Source organism: Pelophylax lessonae, assembly GCF_965119305.1.
Source record: "Pelophylax lessonae genome assembly, chromosome: 3".
Classification (NCBI taxonomy): Eukaryota; Metazoa; Chordata; class Amphibia; order Anura; family Ranidae; genus Pelophylax; species Pelophylax lessonae.
Genome location: NC_138770.1, coordinates 287408669 through 287429097, shown reverse-complemented (window position 1 = coordinate 287429097; position 20429 = coordinate 287408669). Strand labels below are relative to the sequence as shown.

The following is a 20429-nucleotide window of genomic DNA, read 5'->3' as shown; positions in this document are numbered from 1 at the left end:
ACATTAGACAAGTGTGACTGCAGAAGATCCTTTTTATGACTGCTGTTAACAAACCTGCATACTTACTCACACAGTTGGATCTCCCACTAAAAAAGAAGTGTAAAAGTAAACGTTCATCCCTCACTTGCATGCCACCAGGACCTGCAGCAAATTCTTATGGAGTATTCTGCCACAGAGAATCTTTGCTATAAAATAAATTGTGTCTGGCGTTTGTAGTGTTAGTTATTGCGTCTGCTGTCCCAATATAGCACAATTATTGTAGCTCATGCTCAAAACAGTTCTATTATTTGCATTTATGGGACAACGATTGTTACTTTATCTATACAAAGACTTCAGTTTGTGCCAGTGGTATCTTCAAGTACAACAAGGGAGAGCCAAATCGGCCGACAGACTGCTCCAGAGGTTTCTGCTTAGGTGTAAAATATCTATAGCTCACTCCTGATGAATCAACAAAACTGAACATCAACTGCTAAAGGGCACAATCAGTCATAACATTTGAACATTCCAGGACCAAACAAAGCTAAAACTTCCTGTTTGTGCAAGACTAACAAAACATTTCAGACAGTTTAATAAGAAACTGAATTTCAACTGTGACTATTGCCCAGTATGTGTAACACAACTAATTACAGTATATGTACTCTCACTTGTAAACTAAAGAATAATAAAATAATGCATAGCTTACAAGGATATTTTATTTGGTAGCATCAAACAGTTGACTGGACATGAAAGGAAAAAAATCTAATTAGATCACATCCAAAATAAAGTTCACATTGCTACATCTGCTAACAAAACCACAACTCATGTTTATCCTTCCAGCAATTCATAAATCTGTCAAATCTAACAAAAATGGATAGCTTTGTGTTTTTAAGAAGCCTAAAAAGGTCATGGTGGGCCTCATAACACTATAGCACACTTCGTTACAAATAAGGTTTAAGCCAGCTGTCATATATACAGTAAGTGCCGAGATGTCCATACATCATACTGAAACACATAGAATAATAATCAGTGTAAATATTTATAGACTGTAGTACTGGCCATTCATTTTCCACATATAGTATGTCAGGCCTCATACAGAAGCTAAAAGTATGCAAACACTAATAATTAACTATTATTTGCTCCCTTTGGGTCGTTAAATATGACATAGAAACTGTTTTGTTATATTTGTTTAAGAAGTTCATAAAAATACCTGTTGATTATGTCAGAAATTCTGAGCTGTTCTATGTATTTTGCACAATTGCTGTGTTATCTTAAAAAGACTAATCCGTCATCCCAGTTGTGATCTTGGAACTACAGAATGTTTAGCCTTTTGATGAGAAGATTAGAGAAGAAGGTAGGTCTCAGTAGATTAGCAAAAGAAAATTAGGCAGGGCTGACAACACTCAATCTAAAAAATGCTGCGTGTTGTCAGCCCACAACAGGATCTAAGCTAATAATGCATTTCTGGCAAAGCAACTAATGAACAGGTAATTTTCTGTACTTGTAGTGTCTTTGAGGGGATGAAACAAGTGGAAACGGAGCATGTATTGCAAAGATATATTTCGGTTTGATTTTCAATTTTGTTCCGACATACACTTCAAGAGATAATTTTCCTAAAGAAAATAAAAAGGTGCTGGCATATACAAGTATATTACAGTTGACACACAGCCAGTGTTTTCTGAGTTGCCTTACAGAATACTAGATCCAGCCCTATCTTTGCATAGTCCCCAAAGACACTGCCAGCCAATGCTTATATAAAATAACAGAGGTTAAATAGATTAGTAAAATGTTGAAATGGTCTTACTGGCTTACCCCCAACAAGATCATGTCAAGGTGGAATCTTGCTGCCTCCCCCAACTTCCCTCTGTACAGACTGTCTTGGGTTTAGGACCCAAACCTCAGACTTAATAGATTAAAATGCTGGATCGTACTTGCAGATCTAACATTATAATAGGGAAACCAATTTGTTGCTAACTTGCAGAGTGCTGATTAACACCTCTAAAAAACACAATATAACTAAGTATATAATATGCACTGCCCTAGACTATGGTTATGGGCTAGAAAGATATCCAATATTTCAATGCACATGCCATTTCCATGATACAGTAGAAAATATACCTACACTTTATGGCAATTGTACAAATGCAAAAATTGTCCAATAGAAAAATATTATATGCAGGGTGCCAATGTGGCCCTTTCCCCCAAAAATGCCAGTTGTCATCCTGAGCCAATAGCTTTAATGTCTTACTGGCCCAGAGAAAGTATGCTGTTCAGGAGTTCTGTTTTTATAGCTTTATAAATCTCTGTTCCAAAGTAAAACCATAAATTTACCATGGCAGCCATGTAACCAGCATTTTCAGAAGGACATCAGCAATTTTCTCGCTTTTCTCATTTTTCTTGTTCTCTTATATATATTCCTAAATGGGACGGACAGCTGTGGAACTTTTTGTTCCCCTATCTGAAGGTATCCCTCTGTATTGATGATGGTTTATATGGGTCTATATATATATATATAAACATGTATTGTGTGACCATTTTACTTTACTTCATTGATGAGACTTCGGTGTCACAAAGTAACTTTTTTGGCATTTTATTGATTTATCTTTTTTATTGATTTATCTTTTTCTTTTCTTTTTATGCGTTTCAGGAATATGGCCTTTACTGTTTATTGTGTCTATGGCAATTTCCTGTTGCTAATATTTAATATGTGTTGTCAAATTTTGACTAATTTGACATGTGCAGGTGAACCTAGTTAGAATGATCTCTAGAGGTATTTACTGTTGTGTATATATATATATAAATATATATACCTGCACATTTGCCCATTATTCCAGCTAGGACTAAGCACCAGCTTGGGTGCGACACGGGTTAGCTGCCAGTGTCATCATCTCCGCTGTGGTATGATCATCCTTCATGTATTTCTGCATTTTTGTTTTCTTCAATTAGGACTAATTTTTTGGAGTGCTGCCATTCAGTCCATTTCTTCCATAGACATCAGCAATGTAGTTTACATATGATTATAACAGGTTTTCTTTAACCACTTTGCCGCTGCTCACTAGAGCTGCACTGCGGCAAAGTGGCTCTTGTAGGTCTGACGACGTAGACCTACGTCGGCAGACCCTCCCCCTTCTAGGCGGCGCTCCCGCTGTATTCAGTCACAGCGGGAGTCGGGCCAGGGGAGGAGCAGCGGCGATCCCTGTACTTGTGTCACACAGTCACCTCCCCCCACACACGTCAGTAAGCACCAGGCATACATTAACCCCTCCCTCTCCAATAAAATTAACCCCTTCACTGCCAGTGTCATTTTTACAGTAACAGTGCATATTTATAGCACTGATTACTGCAGAAATGTCACTGGTACCCCCAAAAGTGTCAAAAATGTCAGTCAGGGGTCCGATCTGTCCGCCGCAATGTCGCAGTCCCGCAAAAAAAAAATCGCAGATCGCCGCCATTACATAAATCTTTCCCTTGGTTAGTAAACGCAATAACTTTTGCGCAAACCAATCAAAATACGCTTATTGTGTTTTTTTTTACCAAACATAGGTAGCAGAAAACAAATTGGCCTAAAATTTTAAAAAATTTTGATTTTTACATTTTTTGGGGGGGAATTTCATATAAAAAAATGTGAAAAATATTGTTATTTTTTCAAAATTTACGCTCTTTTTTTGTTTATAGCGCAAAAAGTAAAAATCGCACAGGTGATCAAATACCACCAAAAGAAAGCTCTGTTTGTGGGAAAAAAAGGACGTAAATTTAGTATGGGTACAGCGTCGCACGACCGCGCAATTGTCAGTTAAATTCGCACAGTGCCGAATCGCAATCGGCCGGGACGTAAGACAGCAAAATCCTCCGGTGGTAAAGTGGTTTAAGTGGAACTATTAATATAATATTAACTTTATTTTGGTTTTAGACAGAGCAGGAAAGGGTCAGAAAGCAGGTTTTTCCTGCTATTTATGTTTCCATTTGAGAAAAAGACATAATTGCAAGTGAGAACTGCTTCCTTTGGCAGCTGTCAATGAAATGGTTCTACTTTTCCACTTCCTAATGTCTTTGATAGAGCGTTGTGGTTGCAGTCTTCTTCTTTTTTTTTTTTTTTTTTCTTGTTCGTTCTCATTCCTAAAAAGTGATAACTTTCTCTTTCTTGAAGCCCTATAGGGCCATTTGGCTGGCAGCCCGAAAAGATTATATATCCAGGGACCTATCTATCCGATTTGTTATTTGTACTATTTTGTGGGTACCATTAATTCATAACCTGTAACATTGTACATCATTCTTGTACTGCCAAAAACTCCTTTGTAATGTTTTGGTAACAGCCATGGTTTTGTTTTAATGAGGGTTTGCATTTGTATTACATACTTTCGTAAAAGAATAACATTTATTGGAAGAGGAACGGTTCTCCTTTAATTGCTACTATTGCTGCATGTGTCTTCTTGTACGGTTTCCACCTGTTACTAGGATATGAAGGAGGATAATTTGCCCAAAATACAGGTAGCAATTCTTCCTCACTCTGTTCAAATGATTTATTACCAACACTGCTGGAGCTACACAAAGAACCGACATCCCCTATGTTACCAAACATAATGCAAAAATGTTGATGGGGCTTATAAGACGATTGTATAAATGTATGACAACAGTAAAATAGATAATAAAACCTTAGTAATTGTATTATTCGTATTTAAAATTGATCTCTTAATCTTTAAAAACACACCATTCTAGAGCCTCTACAAGGCTGTTATTAATGTATTACAATCCTCATATTACAGGTTCTACCACACATACAATTCTGGCCTAAAAGTATGCCCTGGTTACCTTCACCCTTTAGCATTTCTAAATGATTGTAATATGAATGAAAGGGGCACTGTCATGAAAGAGTTATTGCAGCTGCCATTATTGAAATCTACTTTCAAAATGCTAGTTCCCTGGCTGATGCTTTGGCTTCAATGTTGTCTGAGCCGACCCGGAACAAAAATAAAGATAAGGAGCTTTGACACTTTTCAGACACTAATTTACAGCATGCTTGTTTCATGACCTTTTCCCAAGCACTGGGTTTACCTTAAAAATCAGATGAATTAAACAGAGTAAAAAAACAACCAAATTTCTTCCTTTCTTTGCCCTTTTCTACCTATCCTCTCCTCCAAATTGGCTACGCAGTGTGAAAAGGCCAATAAGGTGCGGTGGAAAGGAAAGGCCACAGAGCAACCAGGAAGAATACTATTACTGCTACTAGACTGTCCTGTGGGAAATTTTACCCATAAAGTACGAGTGTTCATGAAAAAGTTTCAGCTTTTTTTTTAAAAGTTACGTAGCCACCTTCACCACAGTGTGACAACACCTATACTAATCTGCAAGGTCAGCCAACTTGCCAGACAGAGAAGTCACATGGCACTCTCAGACACTACCAATTACTACTCCTCACGCCCTCACCGTTTCTAACAAAAATTTAAAAGTGCGGAAATCTTTTAAAGACCCCTCATATCTGTGACTGCAATGCTAGACAACCCAATTAAAATTACAGCAATAAGCATTTTCAAATATAATTATTACTTTTGTAATGATTTTTTATTTATTTTTTGGCTGTGGGGTATGTCAAAGTAAGTGCGCAGGCATCACATACACCAGTGAACCTTTCTTTGTCTGTGTATTGGCCAAGAGCAGTGGCAGATTGACAGCAAGGCACTTGCTGTGAGCTGCTGTCAATCAACTCAGGGGGCTTGGAAAAGGGGAGTGGTTAATAAACCGACTACGGAGATTCAGGTATGCTGTGTGTCAAACTGACAACGCCAACATGGATCGGCTTCTGTGCTTGGAATGGTCAGAATGAAATGGATACAAAGGAGACCTGGTATTTTAGAGCAAATATAGAAAGCAAAACAAAAGGCTAGATCTAACCAAAGCACAGACATATCCAATTTGAACCTTTGGGGTGACATACACATTAAAAATGAAAAAAGTTAGTAGTATCCTGATCTGAGTAAAAGCTAAAATGACATATAGTAATGGTTACCGACACCTTCGGCATGAATGCTCACTTGTCAGGGTATAGCATGAAAAGACTGAGGCTTGGGTTGTGGTTTAATGATTATTTAATGATAGAGGGGGAAAAAGCCTCCACGGACAAGCCACAATATACAACCACTGAATAAAACAGATAGCAGAGACTTTGGAAAGAACAATTAATTTTGTCTGCATAACATACCAGTGTGATGGTTTACCTTCACTGAAGTCCAATTTAAAGCACTAAAGATTGCATTCTATTGGCTTGGTGTTAACATGATGCGGCTGTAAAAATAAGCTGTACCCAGGCCACCACTAGAAGGTGCTGTTTGGAAAACGGAGACCTCTCATGTACTGGGCTGAATAATTAGCCAGTCTCACAAAGCAGCCTATTCCCAGCAGCGTAGGATATAAATACAGCTTCACGAGAGTGAAGGACAGTCCCGAAAAACTAAAGGTAATCCATCACACTGGCATTTTTACAGAGTTTATCTGGGGAAAGTACACAAACATAATTCATAATAAAAATGTATTTTATTTTAAGAACTTTACACAAAAGAGAGGCCCCAGAAGACAGTGGTGTATAAATAAAAAAGTGACAAACAGAAGGCAACAGTCTTCGATTCTTCAAGTGTATTTCCAATTTTTGCAGTCAAATTTACACCATTATAGGTTTTCCTATTCACACAGCATAATATATTATATATATATATATATATATATATATAAAATATATATATATATATATATATATATATATATATATATATATATATATATATATATATATATATATATTATATAGTGGCAGAGCGATGCCCCACCTTGGGAACTGGAGCCTGGAGATTGCTTAGAAAACCGGGTGGGGTGAAATCTCCAATCCCGGGTCCAGATTTTTAGAACTGCCAACACACCAATTGGTCAGGTGTGTGCTGGTCTTTTTGTAAATATATGACCATGGTTCTAGGCTCCACTCTCCCAAGGAGTCCGGGTGTGCAAGGGAGAAGCCAGAGAGTGCATGTGTGCACTGGGAAAACCAGAGACCCAAGCCTGAAGGTTAGAGCAGCGAGGGGCTGCTATCTATGAGGACAGTGTTGGCAAGGAAATGGTCTGTAGGAGATAGACCAGGGTCTAAACCATGGGTGTCCAACCTTTTGGCTTCTCTGGGCCACAATGAGTATAGAGAAATTTTCTCGGGCCGCATATAAAATATAAACTATAGTTAGGGTCTACAAGTAATAAAATGCTGCCGCGCTCTTCCCGCGCTGCCCCCCCCCCCCCCAGCACTAATTTAACACAACTAGAGGATGATCCCTCCTGAGGCAGCCTCTGCCTACAGTTAGTTGGAAGCTGCTGTGGTCGTGCCCCCGACTTCCTTCTTCCCCATCAAAAAAAGAAAAATTGTCAGGGGGCAGTGGGCCGCATTGCCTGGGGCTCTGGGCCTCATGCGGCCCCCGGGCCGCAGGTTGGACATGCCTGGTCTAAACGGAAGGCCTGAGCAGCGCTGCGGTATGTGTAAGCCAGGAGGCTGTATTCCTTTACTAAAGAGAGCCAGCAGGCTGGATATTTAATCTTTGTGTTAGGATTGAAGACCCCCTGCATGGGAAACATATGGATTAGGTTTTCTGGAACCCTGTGTGAACTTTCTTTAATAAAAGTGGGCTGACAAGACCATAAATGACGATTTCTGGCATGGACTGAACTCGCTAGCGAGTGCTACACTTGAGCTATAAGTATTGAGTGTACATCTTGTATATGTGTAAATTTGCTGTTCCCTCAAAATAACTCAACACACAGCCATTAATGTCTAAACCACTGGCAACAAAAGTGAGTACATCCCCAAGTTAAAATGTCCAAACTGGGCACAAAGTGTCAATATTTTGTGTGGCCACCATTATTTTCCAGCACTGCCTTAACCTTCTTGGGCATGGAGTTCACCAGAGCTTCACAGGTTGCCACTGGAGTTCTCTTCCACTCCTCCAGGATGACATCAAAAAGCTGGTGGATGTTAGAGACCTGGCTCTCCTCCACCTTCCATTTGAGGATGCCCCATAGATGCGCAATAGGGTTTAGGTCTGGCCAATCCATCACCTTTACCCTCAGCTTCTTTAGCAAGGCAGTGGTCGTCTTATAGGTGTGTTTGGGGTCATTATGTTGGAATACTGCCCTACGGCCCAGTTTCTGAAGGGAGGGATAATGCTCTGCTTCAGTATGTCACAGTACATGTCGGCATTCATGGCTCCCTCAATAAACTGTAGCTCCCCAATCCTGGCAGCACTCATATGTCTATTTCCCAAAGACAACCTCTGGATATGACGCTGGGCACGTGCACTCAACTTCTTTGGTCGACTATGGCGAGGCCTGTTCTGAGTGCCTGTTTTTAACGCATACTGTTAGACAGGTTAATTTGGCTGGTTGCTGGCTGGTTGGTAAGTAGTGACTGGAAATCCCTTCGTTTTTGATCTGCGTTTGCCCTTCCAGTGCTACTTACTATCTAGACCAGTTATAGGTGGAGGAGGTGACCACTTTTTGCAATATCGTATAACGTTTATATTGGTCAGGCAACGCACTGACACCTTCGCTGCCATTGTGCTATGTGCTGGGTGTTCAGTGTGACCCTGTGCCTTTAAGGAGGGGTGGGCTCCCTCCAGTCACCTGTCCTCCATCTATCTCATCAGAATGCATGTGCTCCCATTGTGGAGACTCTTTCAAGGTAGAGTTAGGGACTGCAGATATCAGGGTGCCTTGGCGCGGCCTGCAGCTTACGCATGTATTTGCAAATGTGTGCAACTAAACCCCTGTTTTTAACGCATACTGTTAGACAGGTTAATTTGGCTGGTTGCTGGCTGGTTGGTAAGTAGTGACTGGAAATCCCTTCGTTTTTGATCTGTTCTGAGTGGAACCTGTCCTGTTAAACAGCTGCATGGTCTTGGCAACCGTGCTGCAGCTCAGATTCAGGGTCTTGGCAATCTTCTTATAGCCTAGGCCATCTTTATGAAGAGCAACAATTCTTTTTTTTCAGATCCTCAGTGAGTTCTTTGCCATAAGGTGCCATGTTGAACATCGAGTGATCAGTATGAGAGTGAGAGTTATAGCACCAAATTTAACACACCTGCTCCCATTCACACCACAGACCTTGTAACACTAAAGAGTCACATGACACCATGAGGGAAAATGGCTAATTGGGCCCAATATGGACATGTTCACTTAGGGGGTGTACTCACTTTTATTGCCAGTGGTTTAGACATTAATTGCTGTGTGTTGAGTTACTTTGAGGGGACAGCAAATTTACACTGTTATACAAGCTTTACACTCACTACTTTGCATTGAAGCAAAGTGTCATTTCTTCAGTGTTGTCACATGAAAAGATAAAATAAAATAAAATATTTACAAAAATGTGAGGGTGTACTTACTTTTGTGAGATACTGTGTATATATATATATTTATTTTTTCCCTACCATTCAGAGGTTTCTTAAGAGAAGGTATCATGGCTGACTGCAAACATTTCTGAGCACAGAAAGGCTTTGATTGGCTGAATTTTGATCAATGTATGAGTACCCTGTCTGGACAGAGGTCGATCTACCGACTTCTGTCCAACCAGACTGTTGGTTTTTTCCAAATTATCAGTGGGGCTGGCTAAAGCTGGCAGCACTAATCAGTGTATTCTGGTGGCGAAGAAGTCTCCCCACCGTCAGAGCACAATAACACAACGGGCGTTATTCACCAATCCACCTTGAATGTGTTGATCTTTTTTTTTTTTTTTGCTCAGTCTGCTGGTTGAACAAAAAAAATATTAATGAATGGGCTACCTTGGGAAGGATGAGCTTCCTCCCATTACATACAATGAAAAAGGCCAAGATTCCAAAGTTGAATACACACACATAAAATAAATTGTGGTGCGGGGACAGAATATAATAAAGCAGCCAGCATATTTTTGGCTGCTTAAACAAAAAACAAAGAAAAAAAAAAAAACAGTGTGTACACAGCTTTAATCTTTTAACACTTTGCCAGGAAAGAAAGTGTTCAAACAAGTTTGGAACGGATAATAAAGCTCTGCCAATACATTACAGACAGGGTTCATTATGGCAAACTGACTGACAATTCGGGCATTTCGGGCACTGCCCGAGGGCCCCTTGGCCAGTAGGGGGCCCCATGAGCCGGGACAGTCACACTGTCTAGAAAGGTGTCCCACTACAGCTCATTCAGGAGTTTGTTATCGGCAGTGTTACTGCTTCTAAATACATACAGTCAGGTCCGTAAATATTGGGACATCAACACAATTATAATCTTTTTGGCTCTATACACCCCCACAATAGATTTGAAATGAAACAAACAAGTTGTGCTTTAACTGCAGACTTTCAGCTTTAATTTGAGGGTATTTAAATCCAAATCAGGTGAACGGTGTAGGAATTACAACAGTTTGTATATGTGCATCCCACTTTTTAAGGGACCAAAAGTAATGGGACAGATTAACAATCATAAATCAAACTTTCACTTTTTAATACTTGGTTTCAAATCCTTTGTAGTCAATTACAGCCTGAAGTCTGGAATGCATAGACATCACCAGACGCTGGGTTTCATCCCTGGGGATGCTCTGCCAGGCCTCTACTGCAATTTTTTTCAGTTCCTGCTTGTTCTTGGGGCATTTTCCCTTTAGTTTTGTCTTCAGCAAGTGAAATGCATGCTCAATCGGATTCAGGTCAGGTGATTGACTTGGCCATTGCATAACATTCCACTTCTTTCCCTTAAAAAACTCTTTGGTTGCTTTCGCAGTATGCTTCGGGTCATTGTCCATCTGCACTGTGAAGCACCATCCAATGAGTTCTGAAGCATTTTGCTGAAATGTATGAGCATATAATATTGCCCGAAACACTTCAGAATTCATCCTGCTGCTTTTGTCAGCAGTCACATCATCAATAAATACAAGAGAACCAGTTCCATTGGCAGCCATACATGCCCAAGCCATGACGTTACCACCACCATGCTTCACTGATGAGGTGGTATGCTTTGGATCATGAGCAGTTCCTTTCCTTCTCCATGCTCTTCTCTTCCCATCCCTCTGGTACAAGTTGATCTTGGTCTCATCTGTCCATAGGATGTTGTTCCAGAACTTTGAAGCCTTTTTTAGATGTTGTTTGGCAAACTCTATCCTGGCCTTCCTGTTTTTTTTTCCTGTCAATGGTTTACATCTTGTGGTGAACCCTCTGTATTTACTCTGGTGAAGTCTTCTCTTGATTGTTGACTTTGACACACATACACCTACCTCCTGGGGAGTGTTCTTGATCTGGCCAACTGTTGTGAAGGGTGTTTTCTTCATCAGGGAAATAATTATTCGGTCATCCACCACAGTTGTTTTCCGTGGTCTTCCAGGTTTTTTGGTGTTGCTGAGCTCACCGATGCGTTCTTTCTTTTTAAGGATGTTCCAAACAGTTGATTTGACCAAACCTAATGTTTTTGCTATTTCTCTGATGGGTTTGTTTTGTTTTTTCAGCCTAACGATGGCTTGCTTCACTGATAGTGATAGCTCTTTGGATCTCTTATTGAGAGTTGACAGCATCAGATTCCAAATGCAAATAGCACACTTGAAATTAACTCTGGACCTTTTATCTGCTCCTTGTAAATGGGATAATGAGGGAATAACACACACCTGGCCATGTAACAGCTGAGAAGCCAATTGTCCCATTACTTTTGGTCCCTTAAAAAGTGGGAGGCACATATACAAACTGTTGTAATTCCTACACCTTTCACCTGATTTGGATGTAAATACCCTTAAATTAAATCTGAAAGTCTACAGTTAAAGCACATTTTGTTTGTTTAATTTCAAATACATTTTGGTGGTGTATAGAGACAAAAAGATTAGAATTGTGTTGATGTCCCAATATTTATGGACCTGACTGTACATTGCCCGGCTGTGTATGTATTTAGAAGTTCTGTATCTCCTTTCTGTCTCCCCAGTCAGCAGTCTGCATGCTCACTCTATGCCTCTCTCACTCAGATCTCCCCTCCCATCTTCCGTGCCATGTGATGGTAGAACCCGGGGGGGGGGAGGAGCACAGCTACTGCACTCTCACACTTCATGCAGGGAGAGAGTTCATTGGTATAGGGAGGTAAGCTGCACATAATGCCTGAAAAGGTTTCATGTCAGGAGGGAAGTTTTTATGGTATCATGTGTAGGGTTAAGGTGACAAGGGTGACAAAAGCAGCCCGAGTGTGAGTGGGCAAAGTTTACAGCCCCCCCCCCCCCAGCTGAAAGACATCTCCTAAGCAGGCACACATCATATCCCTATCTACATAAACATTCCCCAATCACTCTGTATGTCCAGATAATGTGTAGTTTATTTTTGACCTTTCCATTTATCCTGTATTATCCAAACTCTGTACTGTGAAGAGTGTAAACCCACCAAATAAACTTTAGACACTATATACAAAATAATAATCCCCAATAAACATATCATCACTGGTGCATGGGGGGGGGGGGGGGTTTGCAGTTACCCCCTCCCCCAACAGAAGGATGGTAAGTGGATAGAGCAGGTAATCAGTTCAGCAGGTGGGGGAAATGGGGGAAATACAGTGCATTGCGAAAGTATTCGGCCCCCTTAACTTTTCAACCTTTTGCTACATTTCAGGCTTCAAACATCTATATTAATAAAACCCATGCGTCCACATTCCAGATTCCCTGTGTCCGTGGAAATGCGCTACTGTGCATGTGCCACAGGACAGCCGTCGGGACTGGGGGTGGGTTGGGGGCGGGCACTGACCTGTGTAGGCTAAGGGAGCTCCTCGGTGTCGGAGGCCGGGTGTTGGGGGTCACCCCCGATAATGGTGCGGTGTGAGGGCCATTGTACTGCCGATTATTTCAGTAGCCACCGTTCTGAATTCATATGTGCTGGGGAGGCGGAGTTCCGATCAGTTGCCTTAGATTTAAAAATGGCGCCACCCGGCGCCAACATGTCACTGCGCATGCGCCGCTGCTCGGTAAAAGCCGTACACGTTCAGCTATTTCCGGGAATAGCCGAACGTATTCGAGCTTTCCCGAGCGGCGGTGCATACGCAATGACATGTTGGCGCTGGGTGGCCGGTTTAAATCTAAGGCAACTGATCGGAACTCCGCCTCCCGCCTCCCCAGCACATACGAATTCAGAACGGTGGCTACTGAAACTATTGGCAGTACAACGGCCCTCACACCGCACCATTATTGGGGGTGACCTCCAACACCCGGCCTCCGACACCGAGGAGCTCCCCCAGCCTACACAGGTCAGTGCCCAGCCCCAGCATATACGAATTCAGAACGGCCCTCACACCGCACCATTATCGGGGGTGACCCCCAACACCCGGGACCCGGCCTCCGACACGAGGAGCTCCCCTATCCTCCCAAGCACATATCAGGAACAGGTAAGTGAGACTCCTCCACTGCCGCACTGCCTGTCATTATGCGGGGCTGCAGGCATACTACAAGAGATGCAGTGCTGCAGGCATGGTACTCCTGTACCATGCCCGCAGCACTGCATCTCCTGTAGTATGCCCGCAGCCCCGCATTCCCCTTTACCATGCGCGCAGCCCCGCATTCCCCTGTACCATGCGCGCAGCCCCGCATTCCCCTGTACCATGCGCGCAGCCCCGCATTCCCCTGTACCATGCGCGCAGCCGCGCATTCCCCTGTACCATGCGCGCAGCCGCGCATTCCCCTGTACCATGCGCGCAGCCGCGCATTCCCCTGTACCATGCCCGCAGCCCCGCATTCTCCTGTACCATGCCCGCAGCCCCGCATTCTCCTGTACCATGCCCGCAGCCCCGCATTCTCCTGTACCATGCCCGCAGCCATGCGCGCAGCCCCGCATTCCCCTGTACCATGCGCGCAGCCCCGCATTCCCCTGTACCATGCGCGCAGCCCCGCATTCCCCTGTACCATGCGCGCAGCCCCGCATTCCCCTGTACCATGCGCGCAACCATTGCAAACTTATATTCTGCGGTTTTAATTACATTATTTTAATATAGTCAGTCGTGAACTAAAGTGGGCCGGTCTAAGGCATAAAACTCCAGGGCTGAAAATGAGTCGCACTCCGGCCCTGCCGGAGAGTCTACACTCACCCGCATGCTGGAGCCGGGCAGGAGCCAGGGAGGGAGTCATGGGTCAGGAGAAGAGGCAGGCGCGGGGGGATCTGGATAAAGCCGCTAGAGGCCATGACTGGCCACACACACAATCCGCAAACCGACCGACCAAACTCACTGACAGCTCCGAGTCCGGGCAAAGAGCAGCAAGACTACAACTACAGAGAGCAGCCGGAGACAAATCATCTCTGGCTGAGGAAACCACCGCCATCTACTGGCCAACTGTGAGTATTACAACTGGGAATTCACCTCACAGGGCTGAGCACAGAAATCACCTCATCATATATTGTGATATCCTACATACTATATACCCCAATATAATCACCTCATATACTATACACCCCAGTATCATCAGGATATCTGATGAGGTGATGATACTGGGGTGTATAGTATATGATGAGGTGATTATATTGGGGTGTATGTAGGATATCACAAGATGGCGGTGGTTTCCTCAGGCGGAGATGATTTGTCTCTGGCCGCTCTCCCTAGTTGGTCTTGCTGCTCTTTGCCCGGACTCGGAGCTGTCAGTGAGTTTGGTCAGTCGGTGTGCGGATTGTGTGTGTGGCCGGTCATGGCCTCTAGCGGCTCTATCCAGATCCCCCGGCGCCTGCCTCTTCTCCTGACCAATGACGGGGTGCTCCTGCCCGGCTCCAGCATTCGGGTGAGTGTAGACTCTCCGGGGAATATGGATCTGGTCTGGAGCCGCCTGCTCAGAGGAACTTCCCTGAAGAGCACCATTATCGGGGTAACCCCCAACACCCAGGACCCGGCCTCCGACACCGAGGAGCTCCCCATCCTACACAGGTCAGTGTGACTTACTTCTGGGGCCCCTGACATGGTGCCCGCCCCCAGTCCCAACGGCTGTCTGTGGGGCACATGCGCAGTAGCGCAATCCCAAAGACACAGCTATGGACGCAGAGACACTTGCATATTAATATAGAATAGATATCCTACATACACCCCAGTCGGGCGGCCGGCCAAAACTCTTGAAGCGGTGGGTGTGTGCGTGGGCATGCGCGGGCATGCGGCCGCTCGGTCAGCTCTGCGCGTGTCTCTGTTGCTAGGGCAACAGGGATGCTATGTGCAGAGCTGGCTATGTCATGCGGCTCTCGCGTTGTTAGAAAAAAAAAAAGAGATAAGCGAGAGTCGCTCAGTCAGCCATATGTTCTAGCGCCCGTTAATTTAACGGGCTTAATGTCTAGTAAAGATAAAAAACTAATATTTTGTGAAGAATCAATGACAAGTGGGGCACAATCATGAAGTGAAAAAAAAATTATTGGATATTTCAAACTTTTTTAACAAATAAAAAAACTGAAAAATTGGGCGTGCAAAATTATTCAGCCCCCTTAAGTTAATACTTTGTAGCATCACCTTTTGCTGCGATTACAGCTGTAAGTCGCTTGGGATATGTCTCTCAGTTTGCACATCAATAAGACTGAAATTTTTGCCCATTCCTCCTTGAAAAACAGCTCGAGCTCAGTGAGGTTGGATGGAGAGCGTTTGTGAACAGCAGTTTTCAGCTCTTTCCACAGATTCTCGATTGTATTCAGGTCTGGACTTTGACTTGGCCATTTTAACACCTGGATATGTTTATTTGTGAACCATTCCATTGTAGATTTTGCTTTATGTTTTGGATCATTGTCTTGTTGGAAGACAAATCTCCATCCCAGTCTCAGGTCTTTTGCAGACTCCATCAGGTTTTCTTCCAGAATGGTCCTGTATTTGGCTCCATCCATCTTCCCATCAATTTTAACCATCTTCCCTGAAGAAAAGCAGGCCCAAACCATGATGCTGCCACCACCATGTTTGACAGTGGGGATGGTGTGTTCAGGGTGATGAGCTGTGTGGCTTTTACGCCAAACATAACGTTTTGCATTGTTGCCAAAAAGTTTGATTTTGGTTTCATCTGACCAGAGCACCTTCTTCCACATGCTTGGTGTGTCTCCCAGATGGCTTGTGGCAAACCTTAAACTACACTTTTTATGGATATCTTTAAGAAATGGCTTTCTTCAACATTGGATCATTCAGAGATCCTCACTGAACTTCTAGAGAGAGTTTGCTGCACTGAAAGTAAAGGGGCTGAATAATTTTGCGCGCCCAGTTTTTTAAGTTTTTTATTTGTTAACAAAGTTTGAAATATCCAATAAATTTTGTTCCACTTCAGGATTGTGTCCCACTTGTTGTTGATTCTTCACAAAAAATTACAGTTTTATATCTTTATGTTTGAAGCCTGAAATGTGGCAAAAGGTCGCAAAGTTCAAGGGGGCCGAATACTTTCGCAAGGCACTGTAACTGGAACCAACCTTTTGTGGCTCTCACTGCAGCAGCTGAAAGCCAACATCTCCTGCTCCAGCTGCTACAGTGAGAGCCACAAAGAATCGGTTCCAGTTATTTCCCCCACCTGCTGCACTGATCTGAAATTCTCTCACTTCCTGGGCCTCCAACCCCCACAGCGCTGCCGGCATCCCTCCTTTCCTCTCCCACCGGCGGTAGTTGGGGGCACACATGGAGAACCTCAGGATGGAGAGCTGGAAAGGGTCTGGAAAATGTCATTTACCAGCTCCTTCTTTTTCTAAGTGAACACAGTAAGTGATTGATACTGATCACTCACTGTATTAACTGTGTTTACTATGCTTCAGTTTATGAATGGACAGGAGCCTCTGTCTCCTGTTCATTCATCTGCAGTGCAGCTGAGGCTACAGAGAAAGGGACTGGGGAATGTGTCCCTTTCTCTGTCTCAAAAGTGAGACTGATACCCCACCAAAGCCACCCACCCACCAACGTTGTAAAAAACATTTAAAAAAATTATTAAATGAAATTAAGTTAAAATTAAAAACATTTGTAAAAATCAGACTTACAATTCTAATCAGAATAAAAAGCTACGCCCAATATGTGGCATTAGTTAGACACACCCACTGTGTGCCGCAGTGCACTATGCATACCACAGGCCACATTTTCCCTGGTAGAGGCCTACAGTGCATTACTTTGCCCATGATGCTGTTTAGGTGGCACTGCTCATGAGAGGCTCTTGGTACCTTTACTAGTCACCAGCTTTAGGTCTCCTGACACTCTGCTTGTCGCCAAGCTAGGTGCCTCTACACTAGGGCCTGCCACATTAAAGGATTGTAAAAGCGGAAGGTTTTTTATCCTAATGCAATATATGCATTAGGATAAAAAGCCTTCCGTTTGCAGCGGCCTCCACAGCCCCCCTAATACTTACCTGAGCCCCATCCCTGTTCAGCGATGTCTACGAGTCCCTCTGCCATCTGGGACTCTGCTTCCTTATTGGCTGAAACACAGCAGCAGCGCCATTCCCTTCTACGGCTGTCAATCAAAGTAAGTTGGCCAATGAGGAGAGAGAGAGGGGGCAGGGCCAAACCACAGCTCCGTGTCTGATTGGACACGCTGCTTGCTGTGGGGGCATTCGACAGGAGGAAGGGCTAGGAGCAGAGAAGAGGGACCTGAAAAGAGGAGGATCGGGGCTGCTCTGTGCAAAACCAACTACACAGAGGAGGTAAGTATAACATGTTTGTAATTAAGAAAAAAAGATGGCTGCCATGCGGTGGCCATCTTTAAACCTGGCCCCATTAACCCCTAGTGCCCGGGGGCCCCATGAGTTGTCAGTCTGCCCCTGATGGCAAATTTGCCAAAAGTAGGATTTTACAGAGCTGGAGTTTCCAGAAAAGAGCATCAAAAAAGATAAGCTGCAATTTTTATTTTAGTTTTAAAGTAGGTGTTCGGCCTTGTTCTCATAGGTGTTCTTAATTGTATACCCATGACAGAGGTGTTCTTAATTGTATACCCATGACAGAGCCATGTTTTGCCATAGGTGTTCCATGCCCCCACCTGCAGGCAGTCCTTTTCATGTCAACCGAGACGTGGCAGCCGCACAGACAATTTGACATTCGTGTGGGTGCCTGTCACCGAACACATACAGTGAATTTAGGGACAGACCCCCCTCACCTATATGGCTGTCAAATTGGGAGCAGGAGCTGTGTCTGTGCAGCTGCTGCGTCCCAATTCCCACGATTGGGACTGCCTTTTACATCTGTGCTTTTAATGCAGGCAAAATATGGCCCTCATACACTTAAGTTTGTCTGTGTGAACGAGACCTTTTCTGAACTTAGCTGCAAAAGTGGAAATAAACTCAAGTCAAATGTAACATTTTTTTTTTTTTTACTTTAGTCACAGTATTTAGGAAACGTAAGTGGGTACAAGGACTGTGGCAAATACATGCAGTGTAAACTATGCTCAGGTCTGTTTAATCATCCCTTTTTAAGCCGCTCTCACTGTTAGGCACAAACTGACCAGGACCACCATTGTCAGAAGCCAGGGAATATGTACTTTCTATTAGAGATCTACTGATTATCGGCAAAGCCGATATATCGAGGCCCGATATGCACTTTACCTGATATATCGGAATCGGCCACCAAGGTGACTGATATTGCCGATATTTCAGGAAAGTGCTGTACCGGAGTGATGCCTGCAGCTCGAGGCATCACCCCGATACCGCCGTCCATAGCCGACGGTCCGCTGTCTTGTATTGACAACTGATGCGGCTGAGAAGCCGCTCGGCTGTCATTACAAGGAGAGGGAGAGGACGACGTCCCCCCCTCCCCCGGGGCTCACCCAGGTCTCCCGTCAGACCGGGAGACACGGGCAACCAGCCTGCACGGCGGCCGAAGACCCGATCAAAGCCACATTCGGCACTGATCGGGTCTCCATGTAAAAACCCGGAAGTGATGTCATGAGTGACATTCACATCCGGGTACTGTCTGGCGCCAGATTTAAAAAAAATGACAGCATTCAAAACAGCCAAACTTGGTGTTTTGAATGCTTTTAAGTGCAAAGGAGGGGTTTGGTACAACAAGAGTACCTGTAAAAATATTTTTTTTTTATTGTATGAAAATATCAGCCGATATCGGCCTGATACCGATATGCATTGGCCAAAATATCGGTATCGGCAACGAAAAACAGATATCAGTCGATCACTACTTTCTATTAATCATAAACGTTAGATGTCAATGGGCTACCTAACTCCTGGGAATTTTTCAGCCCTGATTAGAAGTCCAATATTAGCAGCAGTAAAATATCAGACCATGTCTTTCAAAAAAGTAGTGTATTTAATGCTTTTCTTTTTGAAAAAGTAAGGGAATGAAAACATGACACATTCAAAAACATATTCATGGTGATGATTCTGTTTTTCCACAATGGTAACATAACAGGAAACTGTGTGCAGACTACAAAGTAAGCCTGAACTTACATAGCAACCTAGTCACACACTGCTCTTCTGTTATTTAGAATTTAAGCAATGATCGCTACTGAACACTTTGACTCACTGTTATTATTTCCTATGCCCTTACAGTTCACAGTCTAATGTGAATTGCAATTCCAGTAGCAGAAAACAAGGAGATACCAAGATTCCAGGCAAGCATGTCAAGAGGAACTCACTGCATGTTATGTTGCTGTATTATCCGTGTGATGTGCAGCTGAACCACGTATAGGTCACTAGGTGTATCTGGGTGCATCTTCCCCTGTGGTCTCTGCTACGCAACTGCCACTTCACTGTCACGCTTCTCCTGTGCTCCCTTTTCCCACCAACATTAGCTGGTAAGGGATTCAGAGAACTTATAAACCAGCTCAAGTGCAATTAAACCCCAAAACAATCCTGCAGCTTACCAATCTTTAAATGTAATGGCTGCATTCGTTTTCCTTTTTTAACATCTTTAAACCTTTATTTTCACCTGGTGATGTGGCCAGTAAGCGCTATTTTTTTTTTTTTTTTTTAACTTCCATTAACAAAATCAAGCTATCTTGCAAAAGTAAACATAAAAACAGAAAAGTGAAGGGAAAAAAAAAAAAAAAAAACAAGTGGTCCAAAGAGTCTGCCTGTTTTTATGTGTGTGTGTGTGTGTACACCTATGTTTGTCCCAAACATGTTTGTAGACATTTACTGTAATAACTGTCTCACTACCTCTGCTGGTAGTTTATTCCAAGCATCAATTACCCTTTCTGTAAAATAATACTTTCTAAGATTCGTTTTTAACTTTCCTCCAGTTAGTTGAGGTCATATCCCCAGGTTCTTATAGGTTTTTATATTGAAAATCCTGCCCTCCTGAACCTTATAGCCCCTTGATGTATTTAAAGGTTTTAATCACGTCTCTCCTTTTCCTTCTTTCCTTCAGACTTTACATATTAAAGGATAAGTTCACTTTAAAATAAAAAAATAAAAATCATTGCACATTTTTTTGCAGGTAAAATCCCTACTTACTCTTTTTTTTTTTTTATTCTGTAGGAGCCTGAAAAGCATTGCACCAGGATTGTTTTTGGGTTTAATTGCACTTGAACTG

The 20429-nt window shown here is 43.2% G+C and overlaps 1 protein-coding gene across 1 annotated transcript in view; it reads right to left on the bottom strand.

The window, feature by feature from the left end:
• The window catches only part of XXYLT1 (xyloside xylosyltransferase 1), a 350101-nt gene that overhangs the window by 164562 nt on the left and 165110 nt on the right, over window positions 1-20429 (bottom strand). The gene's annotated exons all lie outside the window — the stretch shown is intronic.